At 32.7% G+C, this 25,295-nt stretch overlaps 2 long non-coding RNA genes and 2 other non-coding genes across 4 annotated transcripts; 3 read left to right on the top strand and 1 right to left on the bottom strand.

Annotated features, from left to right (window-relative positions):
• Window positions 1-3,802: 3,802 nt before the first annotated feature.
• On the top strand, window positions 3,803-4,634 carry LOC148767580 (uncharacterized). The gene is made up of 2 exons (XR_016033837.1): window positions 3,803-3,944; window positions 4,210-4,634. It is a non-coding gene; the product is annotated as an uncharacterized LOC148767580 (long non-coding RNA).
• Window positions 4,635-6,699: 2,065 nt separating this feature from the next.
• On the top strand, window positions 6,700-6,821 carry LOC148767579 (U5 spliceosomal RNA). Its single transcript, XR_016034146.1, has one exon. It is a non-coding gene; the product is annotated as a U5 spliceosomal RNA (small nuclear RNA).
• A 2,147-nt stretch (window positions 6,822-8,968) lies between these two features.
• On the top strand, window positions 8,969-9,127 carry LOC148767578 (U1 spliceosomal RNA). Its single transcript, XR_016034134.1, has one exon. It is a non-coding gene; the product is annotated as a U1 spliceosomal RNA (small nuclear RNA).
• A 5,781-nt stretch (window positions 9,128-14,908) lies between these two features.
• Window positions 14,909-17,319, bottom strand: LOC148767577 (uncharacterized). The gene is made up of 2 exons (XR_016034095.1): window positions 16,941-17,319; window positions 14,909-15,137 (listed from the first exon to the last, which is right to left on the bottom strand). It is a non-coding gene; the product is annotated as an uncharacterized LOC148767577 (long non-coding RNA).
• Window positions 17,320-25,295: the final 7,976 nt, after the last annotated feature.

Genomic DNA, 25,295 nt, shown 5'->3' with positions numbered 1-25,295 from the left:
AGTGGATAATGCTCTTTCGCAACTGAGGAGTAGGTTTGAACAATTGCAATTATTTCAATCTATTTTTGGATTTTTATTCGATGCAATAAAATTAATTTTATTAGATAGTGCAGAATTAAAGTGTTGTTGTGAGAATCTTGAAGATGCTTTATAATTTGATGATGTTTCTAATGTTAATTGTAGAGGTTTACACCCAGATTAGAGATGTTACAAGTTATGTTACCAAGTGAATCGTATGATTAGAGATATTACAAGTTATGTCACCAAGTGAATCGTATGAAATAAATAAGGGGTAATATATATATATGAGCCCCTCAAACGAAACCTAATTGAACTAAGTGACAAGTCCCAAATTCTATTTTAATGGCAAACTCTAGTATAAAAGCAAAAATATTTTTTGGAACTTGTCAATGCATATATACTGTGTTTGCTAATTCCACAAAACGTTGAAATATTTTACTTGATTATATTGACGGGCTAACTTTAAGTCATTGTCAACTACACGTTAGGAAAACCATACTAAAAATGTTAAAGCAATTTTATCTCAAGTTTTCAATATTAGAGAAGCTCTGAGAATTGGAAGGGCTTATTTCATTGCTAAAAAGATAGCAATTATAGAATAAATGGATTAAATTCAACAATTATAGATGCTAAAAAGATAGAAATTGATATAGAAATTGAGCATATATTTGTCATAAAAAGAAAACTTTGTAGAAAGAGGCATTTCGATGGAACTTCTAATAATGAAAGAGAACATACATCACCAGAAGAATATTTTAGAATGGATTTTTTTTCTTCTAATAGTGGATAATGCTCTTTCTCAATTAAGGAGTAGGTTTGAACAGTTGCAATTGTTTCAATCTATTTTTGCATTTTTATTCAATGCAATAAAATTAATTTCATTAGATAGTGAAAAATTAAAGTGTTTTTGTGAGAATCCTGAAAATGCTTTAAAATTCGATGATCTTTCGGATGTTAATTCTAGATATTTACTATCAGAATTAGAGGTTTTGCAAGTTATGTTACCAAGTGAATCATATGAAATAAATAAACCATGTAATTTCATTAAGATATTAGAGTTCTTAAAATGTGTTTCCAAATGTTATGATTGCTTATAGAATATTATTGACTATCCATGTTACTGAGGCATCCGCCAAAGGAGTTTTTCCATATTAAAGTTGTTGAAATCTTATTTAAGTACCACAATGGCTCAAGAAAGGCTTAATGCGTTTGCTATATTATGTATTCAAAAAAATATATTGGAAAATATTTCATATGATAGTATAATTGATGATTTCGTTCTAAAAGTGCAACAATAAGACATTTCAAATGATATTATGTTGCTATTTGATTGGCCTTTCTTTTTTAGGTGACGCTAAACCAAGGTGTGAAGCTACAAATAAGTTGGTTGTAGGTATGCTTAACCACGGTGATGAAGCTACAAGAAATCAAATGATAATTTGATGTTTGTATCACATAATCTTAGTTGTATTCTCTTGCCTTTCTTTTTGGGTTAGGGTACTTTTTTTCCTTCTTTGGGGGTTTTGTCCATCGGGCTTTTTCCTAAGAAGGTTTTAACGAGGCCCAAAAAATCATCCATTTTTTGTAAACTCGTTTATTACGAAGTTAAGGATTTGATAGAAAATTCTTCAGATAACGACACATTTTTCAAGGTTCGTCCTAGGCCTTCATTTAGGCAGAACCGGCCCTTTCGGTTGTACGGGTCACAATTTTCCACCATTGTATCGCGTTGTTTTACTTGAATTTGTAACCGTATCAATACGATTTCAATTTCATATTTTGTTGTATTTCTAAGGGAGAGTTCGTCATTAACAATTTCAACATAAGGAAATACAAACGAAAAGTTTTACATAAATTGGACAAACAATTACAAACCACTAAACAACTCATCACGACGCGTTATATTGTTGAGCAAGACATAATATAGATCTCGTTGACACTTAAAACACAAAGACATACGACCGCCAATACCCAAAACACGATTTAACAGATTGAAAATTTATTTAATAAGATACTACCACACCGAGTAAACGTACAAGTGGCCCAATCCATTTCCAACGTGGGATCGTTAATGTGGTTACAAATCAGATTGTTAACATATCGTGTGTAGTCCAACTCCGCAATACTATCATAAAGGTCGGTTGCCTTAGCACCATCACTTTCTTCGTTGTCCAGTTTTATGCCAATTTGTGCATTTCAATTGTGGCCGAGTTCCCCACCGAAATCTATCTCAGTTGCTTCATTCTCCACGAACACCAATGCACAAGTCTCGTAGAAAGGAAAACCATTGTAGTGGAAATATCTCTGTGTAGATGTCTCCTGGATTGTGTGAACGAGCAAAAAAATGTTGAAAATTAATTTGTAATATTAATAGAAATCATCATAAACTATGTCAACTTACCCTATGCTTCGAGTTTGTACAGTACGCACGATTGATTTAACCAACTTGGTAACATGATTGAACGTCACCCCTTCAAGTTGAGTGTAGCGTGTGAAGTCTTCGGACTAGTTTCTTATGTGTTGCAGACGGAGTTTCATAGCATCCACATTGAATTGTCGCCCATACGATTGAACCATTTACTCGGATACTTTCACGATTACTGACTCGAAGGTCTCATGATACTCGAAGCTCGGTCCAATAGACCCATTAAGAACGTATCGTATTCCATCGCACATTCAACTCCGTCGACAATGCACTGATTTCTCATCTTAGGCTTTTTGTCTGAGAACGAATATATCTCAATTCGGCAACTTAGGTATTTTCATAAAATAACTACTAATACGCATAAAAAAAGAAACATTACATAACAAAACAAATAGGTACTTGATTACAAGTTGAATTAATTTTTTTACTAGTCAAATCACTTGTTTTTTTCGTATACAAGATTCAAGCAATTCATTTTTATAACCTTAGGGCATCTCCAACGTGGCCATCAAATGAGGCCCCAAATAAAATAACCGCTAGTTTGATGGCTGGAGTCTGAAAAAAAGGCTTCCAAGGGAATCATCAAACCAGCCCCTATTTTGGGACTCCCTTCCCTTTGCCATCAAATATGGGGTCTGAAAAATGGAGAGCTAAAATTTGGAGGGAACTTCCAAGGGGTTTTTTTATTAAATTAAAAAAGATGACCCAATTTGAGGTTTTTGCGCTGGAGTAAAACACTTTAATAGAGGCCCCAAAACATTGTACCAGACCCAAAAAGACTATTTGATGTCCCATTTTTAAGGCTTAGCGTTAGAGATGCCCTTATTTGAACAGTTATAGGAACAAGTGGTTGTTGCAAATATTAAATTTGACCATTAATTTATCACCCAACCATAGTATATAGGGATTATTTGACAAACACCCCTCATTAGACTCCTCTAATTACATTAAGTCCATATTTTTTTTTCCATTTTTCAGTTAAATCCAAAACAATTTTAATTAATAAAAGTTAATATAATTTCAAAATTATACCCTTCTTTCTATTTGACTTTTATTTAATATTGGTTTATAATTATTGAATTGTAATTCCATCTAATCTCCACAACCCTAATATTCAATACATCGGCTATTTATTTTTATTTTTATTTTATTTCTCCCAAACCTCTCCTCTATCATTCTTCACCCTTCATCGTCGCCTCTCTCTCTCTCTCTCTCTCTCTCTCTCTCTCTCTCTCTCTCTCCAGTGCTCATAGCGAGATTTCTGTGCGGTGGTAAGAAAATTAAGCGGCATATATGCTTTAATTCTTCCCCTTTTCTACTCACCGCCGCCGCCGCTTAAATGTAAGGGATTTTCGGATCTTCCGGATCCGATCCCTAACCCGGCTCAATTCTTGCCCACAAGAATTGATATCGAAGATACGTTTTGTTTCATTTCATATTTATTTTTGTTGTTCTTAAACATTGTCCCAACGAAGGTTACATGAAAATCTCTCATATGGTATGAGATTTTCTTTTCTCCTATTTTTCATTAAATTTATTTTAAATTCTTCAAATTGAAAAACGAAATTTATGGTGCCCGCCGTTTGGGGTTTAGAGAGGTGGTGTTGTACATAACATAGATACGTGCATTAGTTTGGTCTTTTGTTGGATTATTGTAATGATTTAGTTTCTTCTTCTTTTTTTTTTTTTTTTTTTTTTTTAACGGCTGATTTTCGTTCTTTTGATTTTGGTAATGTTTTTGTTCTTGATGATTTTTTTTGAAGAAATTGCTGGTGGGGGAAAAAGATGATGGTTTTTTCAAATAGTGGTTTACTTTTCAAATAACGAGAATAAGAAGATTACACGGACTATGCTCTAGGGGTCATTGGAGAGAAGACGGTGTATTTTATAGTGATTTTATAGCTTTTTTTTCGCAGATTTTTTTGATGTTTTCTTGTTAGAAATCATAGTGATTTTCGATGTTTTTATATAATTGTGTATATAAAGTAGTTTTTATGTTTATATAGCTGTTTTATACAGAGTGGTTTTTATGTTTATATAGTTGTTTATAGGGAGTGGTTTTCATAATGTTAGGCTTTGTGTTTGATAAATTTATAGTGGTTTTCAACAATTTTATAGTGGTTTTCAATAATTTTTGTACAGATTTTTATATTGACATAGTTGTTATACAGAGTGGTTTTCAAGTTTACATAGTTGTTATACGGAGTGGTTTTCATGTTATATAGTTGTTATACAAAGTGGTTTTCATGTTTATATAGGTGTTTATACAGAGTGGTTTGCATGTTTATATACAGCGGTTTTTATTTAAAAAAAAAATGGAAAGAAAAAAAAACAATTTAAAAAAAATTGAAATTAAGAAAAAAAGAAAAACCATTAAAAAACGAAAATAAAAATAAAACCACTTTTTTAAATTAAAATAAAAACATGAAAAATATTAATAAGAAAAAAAATTAAAATAAAAAAACCCAAAATAAATTAAATCAAAAAATAAAAATATTACAAAATTTTCATTTAAATCGAAATAAAGAAAACCATTAAACAAAATAAAAAAGAAAAGGAAAAAAAACTGAATTGGCGTGATGAGGGGAATAATTTTTGGAGATGATTTGGGTATAGATTATGGGTATAATTTATTTAAAATTAAATAATTATACTAATTAATAATTAGTGGGGGCATATATGATTTTTCAGGCAAATTGGATTTATCTCAAATATCCTTTATAAATAAAGAATTTATCAAGAATTAAAATCGCAATGAAACGTGTTTGTCATATAGCCCCTAGTATATATTTACTATTTTGTATTGAATGTGGTCAACACAAAATTCAATATATGCCCACACTAAACACCAACTTTATTTCAGAAAACTTATTTGCTTTGGAAATGAAATGTTTTCCATCTACTTTGTATTTTGGACGTATACAAACATTCAATTGCAAGCACTCTTTATAAATATGTGGTCCATTATGCATCACACACAATGAGAGTGTTTTTACGAGTGTGATTGGGATGAAAATGTTGATAATATTTTCATTGACAATTCCGCATTTCAAATTTGGCAGCTATAGTAACTGCGAAAAAATGCAATTTTGGTGGAGTTTTGATTGAATTTTACTTATGGCTTTTGCTTGCAACACTGCAAAAAATCGAGCTCCGGTTTTATATATTTCAATGGCTTTTGAAGGAGCCGGATATCGTTTTAATTCGGCACATATATTTTGTTGAAAAAATATGGAATTTGCATTGGTGTATCAAATAGGAAGAGCTGAAAGCCATGTTTAGATCATCAAATGGTGGAAAATTACTCGATAATTCGGCACATATATTTTGAAGAGTTTAGTTACTTTTCTTCTTAGGTTAAAACTTGAAATTCAGACACAATTAAAATTTGTTAATAGGAAAGAAAGTAACTATAGATAAGTATCCCACATAAAAAAAATACCCAACTATGAACTTAGAGCCGAAGAAATAAATAGAAGCGCACAGTAATTGTTTAAAGGGTTAAATACAAAAACACCCATGTACTATGGACTTTGTATCATTTACCCCCCTGTACTACACATAAATACAAAACCCCCCTCACAATATATATATATATATATATATATATATATATATATATATATATATATATATATATATATATATATATATTGAGCCATTTTCCACTATATATTTTACCATTTTCAGTCAATTTTACGTTGAAATTTTGGTATTTATACTTTTTTCTCCAAAACATCTAATAGCTTACATTTTTTTTTATTTTCTAAATAAAACCTTTTATTTTTGTCATTTTGAGTCTCTTCATTTTTTTTTCTTAAATGTCTTCCGGTAGTTCAAACATTCTAAGATTTCAAACATCTTTACAATCTTATTATTGTTGAGAATTTTGAACTACCGGAAGACATTTAAGAAAAAAATGAATAAATTCAAAATGACAAAAATAAAAGCTTTTTATTCAGAAATTTACAAAAAAAAAAAAAAAAAATCTAAGTAATTAAATGTTTTGAAGGAAAAAATAAAAAAAATAAAAATTTCACAAGTAAAATTGACCGAAAATGTTAAAAAATATAGTGAAAAATGGCTCAAACAAACCCTTATATTTATAGGTTTAGCAGGGGTATTTTCGTCATATTTTGGAAAAAATATAATAGCAGGGGGGTTTTTGTATTTATGTGTAGTACAGGGGGTAAATGATACAAAGTACATAGTACATGGGTGTTTTTGTATTTAACCCTTGTTTAAATTCACGCAGCTGCGCGGTAAGCACATAGCGAACTATTCTTTCGCCTTTTACTAAAGAATACCGTGTGCTTGCTGCTTTTCAAGCAGCATACGCCTCTTTTTGGAGGGGTTGTTTCCTCTTTAGGAACCCCATTAGTTCTAGTTTTAATATTTTTGTCAAACATCAAAATTCTGCATATAATAAAGAAATATCAGCCTTAAAAAAACCAAACTCTACCTTAGTAAATTTGTGTGATCAACCTCTAGATTTGAAATTCACTCTCTTATAAATAGAAGGTTTGGCCATAATTTACAAGAACATTATTTAGTCGTAGAAAGAGGGGGAAGGGTCACACTGTTCGGCGAACGGTAGATGTTGTTGGAGTAATGGATAGTCAACAAGGGCGTTGTAGATTTTTATCCAAGACTTTGTATCATTTGATCATGCCATGTGAATCGCTAGAAACATGTGGCTAACCGTATAACGGAAGTTTCATAATTTTTTATTTATTTACCAAACATCAAATTTCTGCATATATTAAAGAAAATGCAGCCTCTATATATAGTAGAACTGATTCACCCTGGTTATAACTGGTTTCTCAAGCTTAAAGCATATTTTCATTCCCGATATATTAATTTCTCAATGCCACATGATAGGAAAGTTTTGTTAGACTAACATTAAGAGAGGCTTTTCTTGATAGCAATAACATTGCTGTGATCATGGTAATATTGTGATATTTGTAAAATTCACGCAGTGCTTCTTTTTGGAGGGTTAATTTGGATTTCGGAAATCGCCAAATCGATTCAAGTTCAAATTTATGATTAAGTTAAATTGATGTCTATTGGAAATTTATTGGCCGAGGATAGATGGATTTGGCACCATTCTAAGGATGGTCGTTTTTCTGTGAAATCATGCTATCACAGTTTGTTGTCTAGGGAATTTGCATTCGAAGCCCGTAGCATGGATTATGGTGGGTTTGTTAGCGGAGTAGTGTAACGCAAGTGGAAAATGGTTTGGAATCTCTTGGTCCCGCCGAAAATCAAAATTTTTCTTTGGCACTTTTGCTCGAATATTCTACCAACCAAAGTCGAATTGTTTCGGAGAAAAAAATACCACTGATCCATATTGCCCGTGGTGTGGTGTTGAGGTGGAAACGAGCTTACGTACTTTTATTTTCTGTAGAGGAATGAGAGAGGTTCGGCAACAACCCTCTCTTGCCATTATGTATGATATTTCAGCTGTGTCGGCATGGGCTTGGTTTGAATTGTTACACCAGAAATTGGATACGGTTACTCTTCAGTTGGCGACGGTTGTCACGTGGAGGTCTGGCGAAATCGTAATAAGGATTTGTATGGTTTTAAGTTTTCTTAATATTTTATGGGAGAAGGATGAAAAATGCTAAAGAAAGTATGTCACACTTAGGGGTGGAAATCGGACGGATCGGATCGAATTTGGGTGTTTCAGAAAATTTCCGATTTTTTTCGGAAGTCCAAAACGCCTTCCGATTCTGATTTTTTCGGAACTCAAAAAGTGATTCCGATTCCGATTTTTTCGGAATTTTCGGAAAATCGGAATTTTTCGGAAATCTTCATTTTCGGAATTTTTCGGAAATTTTCGGAATTTTCCCAAAAAAAAAAAAGAAAAAGAAAAAATTGATCACCGACAAAGTAGCCAAATTGCAGAAAGAAACATCAAATAAGGGTTTCGAAGTAATTCTAATAAATTTTGAGTTTTGGCTTTTGTATGTTTTAGAAAATTAAAAAAAATAATATGTCCAAATATATATATATATATATATATATATATATATATATATATATATATATATATATATATATATATATATATATATTTATATATATATATATAATAATAATTGGAAAAAGTATATTAGTAATATACTAATATATATTACTAGTAATTAGTACATATTGCGGATAGATATAGACATATAGTATATATTATATATAGTAATAAATATTAATATTATTATAATTGGAAAATCGGAATAAATCGGAAATAATCGGAATAATTTCGGATCGGAAATCGGAAATTCCGAAATTCTGTTATGTATTTCCGGTTCCGATCCGATTTTTTTCGGAATTTTCGGAAATCGGAATTTCGGAATTCGGAATTGAAAAAGTCGTTCCAAAATCGGAATATTTTGGATCGGATTCGGCGGAAATCGGAATTTTCGTTCCAATTTCCACCCCGACTCACACTTGTCCCACATCGGAGAATAAACTATAGATGGTGAGAATTGAGTTTTATAAATTGGAAAAAATTGACTGAAAAACTTACTTACCTGGACGGGGTCAACAGGCGATCAATAAGACTTATGCCTATGCCGGTGACCTCCATTGCACTTTGGAGGGGTGCTAGTGTAAGGTCGGTCCAAGAGATCGAGCCTACGTCATAATTTGTGATAGAAGGGCATGCGTTCGCGCGGCCCCTGTCCAATTTAAGTTTAAAAATTAATTAATTAAAATATTTATATTTCAAAAGACTTATTTTATTTTTCTATGATGACCTTTTAATTATTATTACTCTACATAAATTGTCGATTGGTTTCATTTTAGGGTAAATTACATCCTTTTAGGTATGGTAAATTTACGAAAACCCCCCTCATGTTTGAGTAATTATAACAACCCCTCAACTATAAATTATCTTACACGTCCACTCTTGCGGTTTCAAATTTAGTGGAATCTTCTTGATTATATGAAATATTATCACTTTTTTACCCATTTTATCCCATTCGCTCTCCACATTTTGAAGCAAGATGATCATAATATGTGTTTTTTGGCTTGTACATGTCAGATTGTGGTGCATCAGAAACTGTATTTTTACACAAAACGAGTACAAACTAGAGCAAATTCCACGAAATCTAGATGATTATGTTGAATTTGACACCAAAAGGGTGGAGGTGTAAGAAGATTGATAGTTGAGGGGTAGATGTAATTATCCAAATAAGAGGGAGGTTTTTGTAATTTGACTATACCTCAGGGGTGGTTGTAATGTACCCTTCACTTTATTCGATTTATTGTGATTCTTATTTCCGAAGCTTGTAGAGCAGGTCTTGTAAGTGCATAAATAGGAAAAAATAGACGAGAATAAAACATACTTCATTCTTTGCTCACTGGGGCGTTACGGAATTTTGTGCTACCACAGGTGTAATCAATCGTTCTTGAACTCCACTAAAGTTTACAATAATTAGGAAGATGAAATTATTAAATATATATTTAACTCAATGGTATTAACATAGAATGTTTGAACATATTTGCAAACAAACTGTAAAACATAACATGGTATTATTCCGAGTGATACATACTCCCAGGCAGAAAAATAAGTTGAAAACAGTTTCCAAGTAGAAACAAAGCATTTGAGTGAGTAAAACTGCCGTTATAACTGAAAACACTAAACTGACCCTGTTTTAGTGTAGTAGTGAGAAATAATTCATAACTAATTAAATACTTACCCAATTCATGCAAAATACCTATAAAAATGATGATAACAGAAAGGTGAAAACACTCACAAAATTTCATGATTTTCTAAGTAGAGCATCTACATGAAAATATTTTTCAAACATCAAGACAAGACAAAAAGAAATTACGAGCCGAAAAGCGTGCGTGCATATAGTTGGTAAAATTCGCTTTCGTTTACAAAATACTACGGATTACCGATTAAATATCCACCCCTAGGCCCTACGGTACCGACTCGTCGTACCCCGGTTATTTACTGTAACCTCGAAAGATTTTCCAACATATTTTTACCTTTTAAAAATCATGACACTTATACACCCACACATGCACCCATCTACTTACCCTTTTCTCATCCTCACACCCAATGATCAACACATAAGCAAGCAAGATCACATAGCAAAACACAAATAAAGTTTCACATAGGCATTTAGGCATAAAAATGTAATCCATAATCGAATACAAGAAACAAGCGAAATCTTAACATGCAAAGACAATCTATAATCAAAAGTTCATTAAATCTAACATTTTAAAAGAAAAAAGTTGAAGACTTTCATCTTTACATTTTATTCAAATAATTCTACTAGATCTTCACATGCAAGAGTATTTTAAATCCAGTTAGCACAAATTCTTATTTCTTCTATCAATGTTCACATGCAAGACTTTAGATCAACCATCAATCTCTAGATCTTAACATTCAAGACTTTAGATCAACCATCAATCACTAGATTTTAACATGCAAGACCTTGGATCAAGGATCAACCACTAGATCTTAACACGCAAGGCCTTAAATCAACAATCAAACACTAGATTAACACATGCAAGATACCAAATAAATCGAAGAAGCATTTTATCCATTTTTACCCAAAATTCGAAAGTTTCATAGCTAGGCCACAAATTCATTTTCTTTTCACAAATTAACAATCAAACACTAGATTAGCACATGCAAGCTACTAGATAAGCCAAATAAGCAATTTAAGTATTTTTTCCCAAATTTTTGAAAAACATAAAACATCAAGAACAAACTTATCTTTTCAAAATACTAACCTGCAATCATCATCTAAGCAATATAATAACATAATATGCAAGAATCAACAAATAAATCAATGAAAACCGAAAGTACTAGTGGTGTTGCATGTTTGAGCAAGAATTCAAGAATTCTTACCTCTACTCTTTAGGGGAAGGATTTGTTAGCTCTTTTCTCTATTATACAAGAAGAGATAAAGAGTTAGATTATATCTTAAGGAAAGGAAGAAGAACAACAAGAAGAAATTGGAAGAAGAAGAGCTTAGCTTCTTTCGAAAAAAAAATGAAGAAAGAAGAAGAAGAAGGGCTTACTTAGCCTTGGCCGAAAATTCTCCTCTTATTGAAATAGAAGGAGACCTTAAACTTTTACATGGTAAGAGTGGAGTTTGAGAGTGTATTTTGATCTTGGTCATTGGATATATTTATAGAGTTTTTGGAGAGTTCAAAGCCAATGGAGAAGAAAGGAAAATACATATTTTTGTGGGGGTGATTTTGCAATATTTCGAAAGCGGTGTGGTGGTGGTTCTTGGGTGGCTTAAGCTTGAGAATGTGGTGGCTATGGTGGTGGTTTGGGGCTGCCGGAATGAAGGGGAGAGAGGAGGAATAAGAAGAGTGACCTTTGGTTTACTAAAGTGTAGTGTGGGAGTGGTGAAAGGCATTCCTAGCTAGTAAGTGGACTAGGCTTGGGTATTTATTTTAATGCTCAAAGTACAAGCATTCCAATGCATGTCTATTCCTAATTAACATGTAATTTTTAAATCATGTGTGTGTGTGTGTGTGTGTGTGTAATGGCCGAAAATTGAAGAAAAATGAGGGGAGAATTTTCTAATTTTCTCCACTAATTAATAATCCTAAAAATGCATGAGAAAATTTTATTTTCTAAAATTTTGTGCATGCATAAATATGATAAAATGCTCACTTAAATTCATATGCAAGAATAAAATCTTAGTTCATGACAATTATTTTATTTTACAAGTTCGAGAAATAATATCTCAAAATATTTCTTAATCGCATAATTCACGTAATCACATAATTCACATAATCACATAACTCACAAAATCACAAAATCATACATTTCACATAATCACCTAATTTTTCAGGTAATTACTAATCATGCAAGAATAATTCTAAATTCCAATTTAATGAATTGGCACGTAGAGGTGGTAAAATAAAATACTAAATATTTTACCGAAAATGCAGGGTTTTACATTCATTATTAATGATTGCAATTAAATATTTGGACATTTATCATTTAACTGTACTCCCACTAAATTTTATCGAATTCCACTACCCTCTAGTAGACAAACGAGAAAACTTATTTTTCTTTTAATGGGATTTATTAGGTCCAATAGGCAAATGTAACCCGTAGTTAATCTAGTTCGATTACATTTGTCCAAAGGTAGATCTCCATCAATCATATCGTTATATGACCCTAAAGATATATTTTACTCACACCTGATAATGACGTAAGTTAATCTCGCGAATTCAAAATCTTCGTGTATCATGTCTAACCTACCAATCAAAGATGCCCATAGAACTGGTTATATCAAACTAATGCAACCCCTAGTTAATCTAGCCGACGACGTTAATCTAGCATAACTCTTTCTATGGCTAGCTTCATCATTATGTCAATTAAAGTACAGCTTAACCCTACTATAGCCCTCCCCGCTAACACGGCTTACTGCACTATTGCAAGGGGCTACACATAATTTAACCGTTGGTAGAAGAAAAGAAAAATTCAACAGATTGATTTTTCTTTATAGCTTGAAATAATTCTTAATAAAGTAAGAATGAGGGATTTATTATTGTTTTGTTGTTATCTCATTAGAATTATTGGACAGGTCGATTGGATTCCTACAACTATGTTCTCTAATTAAAGGTATATGGAAACGCATATTGTCCTAGGAGTAACATTCGACCTAAATTAGAATTAATTACAATAATTAATTATGAGGATTTGTTTCAAAATAATTAAAGGACCTTAAGCAACATAAATCAATCAAATAAGATTAAGGTACAACTAATTAAGTTGAAGTATAATCACTATTATATAGTGTACCATTAATGAAATTAATTTAACGTTTAAATTAATTAATTAATTAAACACTCATTTATTGAACATTATTGATTAATGGATCAAATATTTGGATTGGGTTTTAATTGATAAATAATTTCAGAAAATTAAAAATCAATTTTGATTTAATTTTAATTTCTCGAAAAAGAAACCTTCTTTTAATATATTTAAAATCCGGCTGTCTAAACCGGTTAGACCCGATCGGACCGGTTGGACCGGTCTGACCGGCCCATATAGTTTTTAGAAAATTATTTTGAAATTTAAAACTCAAATCCAATTTTTATTTTAAATCCAATTTCCAATTCCTATTTTAAAATCGACCAAATCCAATTTTAAAACCAAAATCCAATTTTCTAATTCCAATTTCAAAATTGATCAAATCCAATTAAAAAATTAAATTCAATTTTCTAATTCCAATTTTAAAATCGATCAAATCCAATTTTAAAATCAAATTAAAATTAAACCAAACAAATTCCAATTTCACCAAGTCAATCAATTTAATAAACTATTCACATGCAATCGAAAGCAATAAACACGTAGGCAATTAATTGCGCAACCGTAGCTCTGATACCACCTTTGGGGATCAGGCACGTGTACGCTGCGGAAAACAGAAATTTGTATTTTATTTATATAAAATAATTTATATAAATAAACACGTGCACATTAATAACAATTAATTGCATACCTTTTCGCTTCCAATCACCGACAAACATACTCGCATATATAATTAATTTAAATAACATAAATAAAATCATCATAGCATGCTCGCAAAATGAAATCAAATAATAAACATGCTCAACGAACGATTCACATAACACATAATCGAACATATAGAGTCATGTGATTCAATAATCAATTAACATACATATATCTCAATTAATATAAATTAATTAATATATGTATATTAATTAGGAAAAACGAGATGTTACCCTTGAAGCGTGAATCGAATAATGACTCGAGAAGCTACTCTTCCCACCCCTACTGATCCAGCCTCTTTTCAGAATTTGAAATTACAGGCATGCTCCGACTTCAATATCTCCATGGTTATGGACTGGATTGACAATTCCTTTTGGAATATTGTAGATCCATGAGTTTTGAAGCTTCTGTCAAACTTTCACGTCCATCCGATCATCGAATGATTTACGGATAGTTTTCTCGCTGGACTGCGCAGAAAACTCCGAGAGCAGTTTTCAGAATTGCCTTCTCGCATCACCGTCTTGTGGCGGCGCGTGGAGACGACCCTGGTGGCGGCGTTGGCGGCAGAATAATCTTTCTCCTCTTAGGTTTCACCTTGTATATTCAATCTACTATCCACACAGCACTAGGTGTAGCACCCCCCTTCTAGTCGGGCGATAAATCGAACCGGTTTATCGGAATTCTATATACTTAGCGGAAGCAAAAAGGATCTCTTTGTAATTTTTGAAACTTCGAAATGGGACCAAAATGAAATTATTAAAACTTTGCATTTTTAGGAAACTTTCTTAGATTACTTTAGCTGAATAAAGGTTTCGTTTGGAAACAAGTTCCGAGGGGAGGTTTTTTTTTTCGTTCGAGTGCTACAGTATCACTATCGATTTTCGGTTCGAGAAGAAATCAGAGTTTTGAAAGGGTATTTTGGTGAATAATTCGAAAATTACTAATTGAGACGTGAGAGAACGAAATTACCAAACGGACTATTTTATAATAAGAGTTAAGTACGATCCATACCGGATTTTGAGTTCAAAAGATACGAAAGGGGAAATACGGAGGTTTTATATTACATCACCAAAAAAGGAAAACCCAAAATATCTAGCATCGTTCATAGGTCCTCGTACAACTTCCAACAAAACCCGGGCAAGACCTCGATCCGCTACTCGACCCATCCCGGTTGAGGATTACTAGCACTACTAGCTGTAATTAAAAGACATCTATATGAGCTATAAAGCTCAGTAAGAAATCCGATGAAATATCGAACTTTGAAAATACGTTATACATAATATATAATATTATATATCCATTCTTACCCACGTTTCTTACCACAACACAAGACAATCGATAAAATCACATAGCTCACGAAAACACATCATTCACACAAAAGCACGTACTTATGCAAAATGACTAAAATGCCCTTTTTATGAAAATCATGAAAAACACATTTTTCGTTTTTATCGGATCCGTGAAAGATTAATTTCTGTACATGGATAATAAACCTGTTACGAGCCCGTTTTCACTAAGTGGAATCAAACCACAACACATCATCCTAGTTGGATACCGGCCCTCTATATCCGAGTTGTTTATTACCCGGTATTCCATTAATCTTTCAATTTGAAAACCATTTAATGCAACTTTTCGAAATCATGCTTATGACCCACACATAAACATCACAAATATCAATCAAGTGCCACAAAATCACACAAATATCATATTTTACCACATATTTATAATTTGGGCAAAAATCCCAAATTCATACACATAAACACACCCAACCACACACGGCACACACCACATACACATTCAGCACACAAACTCACACATATTCAGCACACACACATGCAACCAACACATTAAACATCACCATTTAATATTAAACCATGCTTGTAAAGCAAACACCCATTTTTCACCTTTCACTTAATGAATTAATTACCACTTCTAGGTAATAATTCATTCCAATAAATTCTCACAGCAATTAATCCACATCCAGGCAGCAATTAAAAGTACAAAAATCTCAAATCTCATCACTCATAGTCATTAAATCAAAGACATGAAAATAAAAGCACAAAACATAATAAATGACATGCAAATTGTCCTAATTTCGAAATAATAGCAAACTAATTTCAAAAATTCCCAAATTAAATCCAAGAACTCCTTACTGACCCAAATTTCAGATTTTGAAATTATTTTAAATTTTCACAAAGTTTCGAGTTTTCTTGAAATAAAAAACTAGAAAATTCCCTTTTTCTTTTAAAAATCAAAAACTCTAATATAACCTTAATCACTTTGAAAACCTTTGTAAAGAAAACTTTTTCCTATATAATACTTGCTAGAAAACAGATTCAAACATAAGAAATGAGAGATTTTTCAGAAATTGCAGTTTTGACCCCAAAGTATCAAGATTTACACATGCAACCACACTAAAAGTTCAAAATCCACTTTTTCATGAAAAACCCCTAACAATCTGAAATTTTACTTTACTAGATGCAGAAAACGAAGTTGAAAAGTTACTTTATGCAGAAATTTCGAAATTTACATATTTTACCCCAAAATCTCTAGATCATCACATGCAATACCGCTAAAAGTTCAAAAACCACTTTTTCTTGCAAAACTTCTTTAAATCATAAATTTTTGTTCAATAAATGCTGGAAAACAGTTTTGAAAACATTTTTAGGATTGACTTCTCAAAAATTACAGATTTGACCCAAAAAACTTTCGATTTACACATGCAACCCCATAAAAGTTCAAAAATCTATTTTTTTCTTGAAACCCCTTTTGAAATCCGAAATTTTTAATGCTTTTGGCCAATAAAAGTTGTATCTACCCACTACCAACATAGATGATGCATGCAAGAACAAGAAATCAACAATAACCACTTCTTTTCCATTTTTCCCCAAAAAGCCCTAAATTTTCGAAATCACTCCCAATCTTTTAGAAACTTTTGAAAATCATTTTAATACTATTGATGCCATTTAATTGCAGCAAGAAATCGGAATTTCTTACCTTAAGAAACCGAAAGAAAAGATGAAGGAAAAATCGAACGGAAGTGCTTCAAAGGTTGATGCCAAGCTCTAGCCAAACTATTTTGATGGTGAAGGAGATGGAGTTGATTTCTTTAAGGGAGATGTGTATTTTTTTCTCGGTGAATGACGTTGTAGGCTAATCAAAGTCCATGGTTAAATAGGAGACTTGGAAATGATTTTTCATTTTCTTTGAAAAACAAGAGATGAGGTGGAAGAAGATGAAGAATGGACGTGGTGGTGAGGTCTCGGTGGAATGAAGGGAGGAAGACAAGTAGTAGGGTGAGGTGTTGCAAGAGGAAATTAGTAGAGTGTCTTTTGAGGTGTTGAGTGTAGAATTAAACTATGTGCCATGTGCAATTACTAATTAAATATCTATTTAAATTAACCACCTTGTTGACTAACACACACACTCACACGGCTATATACATATACATATATAATATAATATTATATAATAAAGCAATGCATGCAAAATTCATGTATGTATGCATGTATGCTATATAGGTATAGGATAGTCTAGGGTAGTGTATTATCACACTTAATTAATCAAATATAGCATATAGTATTCTAATCCACACAATTCACATAAATTTGTTAGAAAAATAAATATACCAATTAAATATAACACATAAATAATTCACATAATTAAATTCACGTAAGTCATATAAATATTATCACGTAATAATATTACCTAAGGATTCTCGAGTTAGGAATATTAATTTTGGGTTTTAGGGTTTTCGGGTTTTGGAAAGGTGGGGTGTTACACTAGGTACATGATAGCTAAGTACAATGAAGAAGAACGAGGGGAAAAAGAAGATGCCGATGCGGCGGCGACGCGGCGGCTGGTGGCGGAGGTAGGGTTTTGGCTGCAAGGTGGACGGCTGATGGAGAGAGAGAGGCTAGGGTTTCATTCTTACGTATACTTGTTTTTGTGTGTTTTTCACAAGACATATAAATCCTATTTATATCCTCCTTGTGACAACCCTAACAGGCCTTAAGTTAGGCTAGGCCAAACTGCTTAAGTCCACTCTCTTTCTCGGCTCGTTTCTAACAAACGAATGCTCGCAAATATATAACAATTATAACTTGACGACGAGCACAAATTCTCGTCGATACGAGTACCACTTTGCAATTTACCAATTTCCGAAATTGGAAACCCTAATTTAGGACTTGCCAAATCGGGAAACTTCCCAATACATAAAGTTCACTAAATTTCTGTTGGATTCTTTTCCCCTACTTATTCTCATCTGTAATAAAAAAATAAGAATGTTGGACTCAATCATATTGACTTCCAATTACACTAAGATTAAATAATTAAACTTAGGTCGTTGCATTAAGGATCTCAAGTACACGAGCAGTGTGACCCTCGATGGTTCAGGTGTAAGCTAGCCGTGGGCCCACAACTCATTGTGGTTTAAACTCGTCCCTAGAGTTATAATTTAGTTGAAGCTAGTTTCAACTGAACTACCCAACGATTCAAGATTGGCGTCTAGCAACTATGCGTCATGATTCCCTAGATACAAATCAAGTGCCTCGAAGAACCGTGTGATATAGTTAACGTACAGTACGATCCCTTCGATACATATATCCCGATTGAACTAGAGGCATTGGTTCTTCGAGACCTCTTTATGAGTTCAATAACTCTGTGGACGTTCTTTATTATATAATCCGTTCGTGTTTGACTTAGAGAAACACATTTCTCTAATCACGAAACTTTTAGCTGTGGCCACAGACTTGATGGATTATAAATCGCAAGAACACACAGGATATCCATGACTGATCAAGTGATCGAATCCCCTACTACAATGCACCGACCTCCCACTAGATTTCGGACTGCACGAACACTGGCCCTTGGGGCGGTCCTCGGTGGAACTCAGGGACAGGTCACGATACAGCTGGTCCCTCTAGTGAAGTCACGGTGATGTCTGGGTCTTAAGGATTAATGGTGTACAACTATATCATAGAAACCTGTACTCGATTATTGGAAACCACTTAGAGATCTCTAGATTGAGGGAGTTCAGTGAACTCATCAACTTATGAGCACCCACTTATGTATGCCGATGTCACAACACCGTTGAGTGATGGGACGCAGTACACATACACTAAGTTCTAGTCTCGAATGGGAAAGACCGATATCCTTATTAGTGGCGTAACCCGCTGACTAGGAACTATGTTTAACAGTTACTATACTTAAATAAATAATCTCACGATTCTACTAGATCTATTTACAGTAATTAAGTAACTGCAAGGACTATATCTATGCTTATGCAAGGGACAAAGATATAGAATGCCAAGGGGGTTTTTATCATTAATATGAAATAGATTATTTACGATTAGCGTGAGAAAACACAACAATTAGTTGGCTCTTGGGTCAACTACTCTAACAAGGACGTTTTTCGAGAAATATTTTTCGAATAATTGGACATTGAAATCGGTCCATGGCAAAGTTTCGAGGTTTGCTCCTTCCTTGATTCCTTCCCACCAGTGACGAGAAGATGAGAATGTCGTCGATGAAGATAATTACGAACTGGTCCAAGTATTGATGAAAGACTCAGTTAGATCGAAGGGCATGACGACGAATTCATTATGGCCATATCGGGTTCTGAAAGCTGTTTTGGGAATATCGGATTCTTTGATTTTGAGTTGGTGGTAACTGGATTGGAGATCGATTTTAGAGAAGACCGATGAGCCTTGGAGTTGGTCGAAAAGATCATCGATTCGAGGAAGGGGGTATTTATTCTTGATTGTGATTTTGTTGAGTTCACAGTAATCGATGCAAAGGAGAATGGATCCGTCTTTATTTTTGACAAAGAGAACCGGTGCGCCCCATGGGGAATAGCTGGGTCGAGCATAACCTTGGTCGAACAATTCTTGAACTTGATCTTTCAGCTCCTTCAATTCCGTCAGGGTCATACGGTACGGGGCTTTGGAAATTGGTGCAGCTTCGGGAATGAGGTTGATTTTGAACTAAATTTCTCGGTCGGTGGAAGTCCATGAATGTCATCGGGAAATACATCGGGGAACTCCTGTACACCTCGAATTTAAGATATTTGGGTTTTGGGATCGGACTCAAATTTCAGAATATCCACTTAGTAACCAAAATGACCCTTGTGAATAAGTTTGACTGCTTTGATCGCGGATGTGATTGGATTCGAGGTTTTGGGTTTACTCCGAAATTTTAGGGTTTTGCCGTTCGAAAGGGGAAAAATAACTGTTATTGAGGCACAATCGATTTGGGCTTTGAATTTGGTTAACCAATCCATGCCTAGTATAACTTTGATGTTTTGGATCGGTAGGAGGATTAAATCAAAATTTATGGGTTGAGTGTGAACTCGGATCAGACAATCGGTTATGACTAGGTTGGAGCACATTTCTTCGCCAGAGGGGATGGGAATTCGGTATTCGTAATTTAATCGATTCGGTTTGGGATTTAAGCGCGCAATTATGTCCTTTGATATAAATGAATAAGTAGAGCCGGAATCAATTGGAGCATATATGGGTCCTTCGAGGATAAATATTGTACCTGCTATCATAGACGGGTCTTGCTCGATTTGTTCTTGAGTCATGGCCAACACTCGACCGGGGACGTTCGGTGGAGGTTTGGGACAGTCTTTACCATGTGTCCGGGCTGATGGCATCAGAAGAAATTCCTCATTCATCGAATGCATTCACCGAAATGACTCTTCCCACACTTTGGGCAGGTTGGTCTTGGGGGCGCGGGTGGCAGTGGTCCGGTTGGTTGGCGGAGGGGCTGCGCTCGTTTTCCTCGGAATTAGCGGTTGCCAAAGTTACTCTTTTTCCATGGGCGTTCGAAATTTGGGGGTGGTCGGCGTTTGTTTTGAATTTCTCCCTCGTCTTGGGCAGCCATGACTTATTTGTCTACTAGTTGGCGGAAAGTAGAGGCGGCGGACATGCGGATGTCTCTGTTCTCGGATTAAGTTTGAGAGATTATCAATAGTTTGATTGTGTTCTTGTGGTTCATCGGATGGAGTGCTTGAGTTTCCTCGGGTTATACGCCTTGCCATTATTTCTGTATTAATTTACAACTAATAAGTAAAGCAAGTAAAGCACATAAAATATTAATTCACATAATTACCGAATGGTCGATCTTCATGTCTCGAGTAGTCTTTAAGGCCGTGAAGTTTGTACGAGTATCTATGAACCATGCTCTGATACCACCCTGTAGCACCCCTCTTTATAATGGGGCGATAAATCTAACCGGTTTATCGGAATATTCATTTATCTAGCGGAAGCAAAAGGATCTCTTTGTAATTTTTAAAACTTTGGAATGGGACTTAAACACAATTATTAAAAATCTGTTCTTTAGGACAATTAAAACCTTTGTGATTTTAGAAAACTTTCTTAGGAGTACCTTAGTCGACTAAATATTTCGTTTGAAAACAAGTTTCTAAAGAAGGATTGTCGTTCGAGTGCTACACTATCAAACTATCGATTTTATTTTTGGTTCGAAAAGAAATTAGAGTTTTGAAAAGTATTTTGGTGAATATTTCGAAAACTACTAGTGAGACATGAAAATAACAAATTTACTAAACGGACTATTTTATAATAAAAGTCGAGTACGATTCATACCGGATTTGAGTTTCAAAAGATACGAAAAGGGAAATACTAAGGTTTAATATTACATCACCAAAAGAAAACCAAAATACTTAGCATCGTTCATAGGCCCTCGTACAACTTTCAAAAATCCCGGGCAAGACCTCGATCCGCTACTCGATCCATTCCAGTGGAGGGTTACTAACACTACTACCTGCAATTAAAATGCATCTATATGAGCTATAAAGCTCAGTACGAAATCCGATTAAATATGGAACTTCAAAAATACGTTATATAATACATATAATATTATATAGCTGCTATCCTTACTCACAATCCGCACAACACAAGACAATCGGATAGCCACATATGTCAGGAAAACACATCACTCGCGCACAAACACTTACTTATGCAAAATGACTAAAATGCCTTTTTATGAAAATCGTGAAAATCACATTTTTTGTTTTATCGGATCCGTGAAAGATTAATTTTTGTACCTGAATAATAAATCTGTTACGAGACCGTTTTCACTAGTGGAATCAAACCACAAATTTCATCCTAGTTGGATATCAGCCCTCTATATCCTAGTTGTTTATTACCCGGCATTAAATTAATCTTTCAAATTTAAAAATCGTGAAATGCATCATTTTCAAAATCATGCTTACGACAATTATATAATCCACACATAACATCACAAATATCAATCAAGTGCCACATAACCACACAATTCTCACAACTTACCTCATATTTATAACTTGGGTAAAATCCCCAAATTCACACACATAAACACACAGCCACACACGGCACACACACACATATACATTCAACACATACACACATATGCAGCCACCACATTAATGCATCACATTTAATACCCAAATCATGCTTGAAATGCAAGGGTCATCTTTATGTTTCATTTAATGAACTAATTACCACTTCTAGGTAATAATTCATTCCAAATAAATTCCAGTAGCAATTAACACATGCATGCAGTAAATTAAGGTTCATTATCCCAAGTTTCATCACTAATAACCATTTATTCCAAGACATGGAAATTAAGCACAAAACATAATAAATGGCATGCATAATAGCAAACCAATTCCAAAAATTCCCAAATTAAATCCTAGAGCTCCTAATTGATCCAAGTTTTAGTTTCTAAAATTAGTTTAAATTTTCATAAAGTTTCGAATTTCCTTGGAACTAAAAACTAGAAAAATCCTTTTTTCTTTTAAAAATCCAAAACTCTAGTATAACCTTAATTAACTTTGAAAATTTTATAAAGAAAACTTTATTCCCATTAAATACTTGCTGAAAAACAGATTCGCAAATTTAGATATGATTGATTTTTTTGGAAATTTCAGTTTCAACCCCAAAGTTTCAAGATTAACAAATGCAACCACACTAAAAGTTCAAAATCCGATTTTTCATGAAAAACTCCTAACAATCTGAAATTTTACTTTAATATATGCAGAAAACAAAGTTAAAAAATTACTTGAGGCAGAAATTTCGAAAATTACATATTTTACCACAAAATCTCTAGATCTATACATGCAAGACCACCAGAAGTTCAAAAAATCAAATTTTCTTGCATAACCTTTCTAAATCCGAATTTTTTGTTCAAAAAATGCTGAAAAACAAATTTGAAAACACATTTAGGACTGACTTCTTGAAAATTACGGATTTGACCCAAAAATCTTTAGATATACACATGCAACCCCATAAAAGTTCAAAAATTCATTTTTCTTGCAACCCCTTTTTGAAATCTGAAATTCTTTATGCTTTTGGCCAATAAACTTGTATCTCTACCCACTACTAGGGGTGGGCATTCGGGTCGGGTCGGGTCATTCGGGTTATTCGGGTTTTTTGCAAAAAAAACATTACCCGAACCCGACCCGAGATAACCGGGTACCCGGCAACCGGGTACCCGGTTATTTCGGGTCGGGTTCGGGTCGGGTTCGGGTTTTGCTATTTTCCTCTTTTTTTTTTTTTTTTATTATTAATTTTTTTTCCTAATAATTATTTATTACTTCCAATTCGAAATGTGACATCAAACTTCATAAAATATCAAAAATATATTAGATGTTTCTTTACTTGGATTACAAATACGGGAAGTAAAACATATTGTTATATACATAGATTCATAAAAACAAAAGAATTACTAAATTTATTACACAAAAACAATTAATCACAAAAAAAATAAAAATAATATCAAACAAACAGTAACTAAATTTACATAAAATATACATATATAATCAGACATATATATATATATATATATATATATATATATATATATATATATATATATATATATATATATATATATATATATATATATATATATATATATATATAAATTTATATATACTAGTAAGTGACACGTGCGTTGCACGTGGTTTTTGATTTTTGTTAATTATTTATATATTTATTAATAATTTATTTCATTAAAATTAAGCTATATTATAAATAAATATTTAATAAATTAGTTATATGAATTAGTATTATGTTAATGTAGATTTCCGACCAGATTAATTTTGCTTGATCTTGATGTAGCACAGTGTTGTGCATAACAAAATCTTCATATTCATTACTTAAAAACTTTTAAAGATAAGTGTAACAATTTTAATTTTTCTTCTTCTTTCATCTAATCCATTTTCGGTGATGTTTTTCTCCCTCGAAATTCTAACATCATTATTTATTTAATCATGTTGAAATATTTACTGAAAAATATTTTCTTATGCTATTATTTTTTTATTACGATATTTGTTTCTTCAACACCTCTCTAAAGACTGTATTAGTAGAATCACTTAATGAGAAAATACAATTATAATTAACTTATTGAGAAAATTAGAAACCTTCATAAAAGAATAATATAGATCGACACGACAAAATGCTAATATATAACCATTTATAAACAGTGATATCTTATTAGGGAAAAAAAATAGAATTTTATTTTATATAAGATATTATAATAAACTTTTGTAGCAATATAAGAACTTTGATATAAAGAAAATATAAAGAATAGTTCATAATTTAAGTTTTACCTCATATATTTTGTACATTTATCTAGGGCCAGGGATCGAGGGAGTGGGGATGGGAATGGATTTACAGGGGTTCGAGGCAGCGCCCCTAATTTTTTTTTTTTTTGAATTCTTTAGAAAACAAAAATAATTCTAAAGTCTACTTAATGTAATATAAAAATATACATCCATTGAAACTCCTTAAATTAAAAAAAAAAAAAAAAAAAAAAGCAGTATAAGTGCCTTTTTTAGTTAGGGGGCAAATAGTCTAAAATATATAATAAAAATAAAAAACTAATAAAAAAAATCATTTTTTTTCTAGATGGGCGGCTCCCCCTTGTGGTGCTCAGTTACGCTCCTGCTTTCATCTACTATAAACAATAAACGACTTACTTTTAAATTTCATCTTTTAATTTATTATATAAATTTATTGAGTGCAAATTTCACTTTTTCACTCTGTCTTCTGACCTCGAATCACTTTATCCCATCGTACACTCAATTGCATCGATTTACCCCGTGCACTTGTACAATTAATGCAATTAAGGCTATGAGGGAGTAGAGTGATTCGAGGTTATAGTACAAGGGTGAAATATAATTTGCCCATTTATATATGTTTTTCCCTCAAGTTACTGTAGATATAATGATATTAATAAAATAAAAAATATTTCATAAACTAATTATTTTGATCTAAAAACATGCATCCCATTCTCCAAAGTTTAATCAAAATTAAATTAGAAAGATAAACATATATATACTAATTT

The sequence above is a fragment of the Erythranthe guttata genome, chromosome 10, assembly GCF_056151865.1.
Source record: "Erythranthe guttata isolate IM_541 chromosome 10, IM_541, whole genome shotgun sequence".
NCBI lineage: Eukaryota > Viridiplantae > Streptophyta > Magnoliopsida > Lamiales > Phrymaceae > Erythranthe > Erythranthe guttata.
The sequence above is the reverse complement of the archived record's forward strand: the minus strand, read 5'-3'. Positions and strand labels throughout refer to the sequence as shown.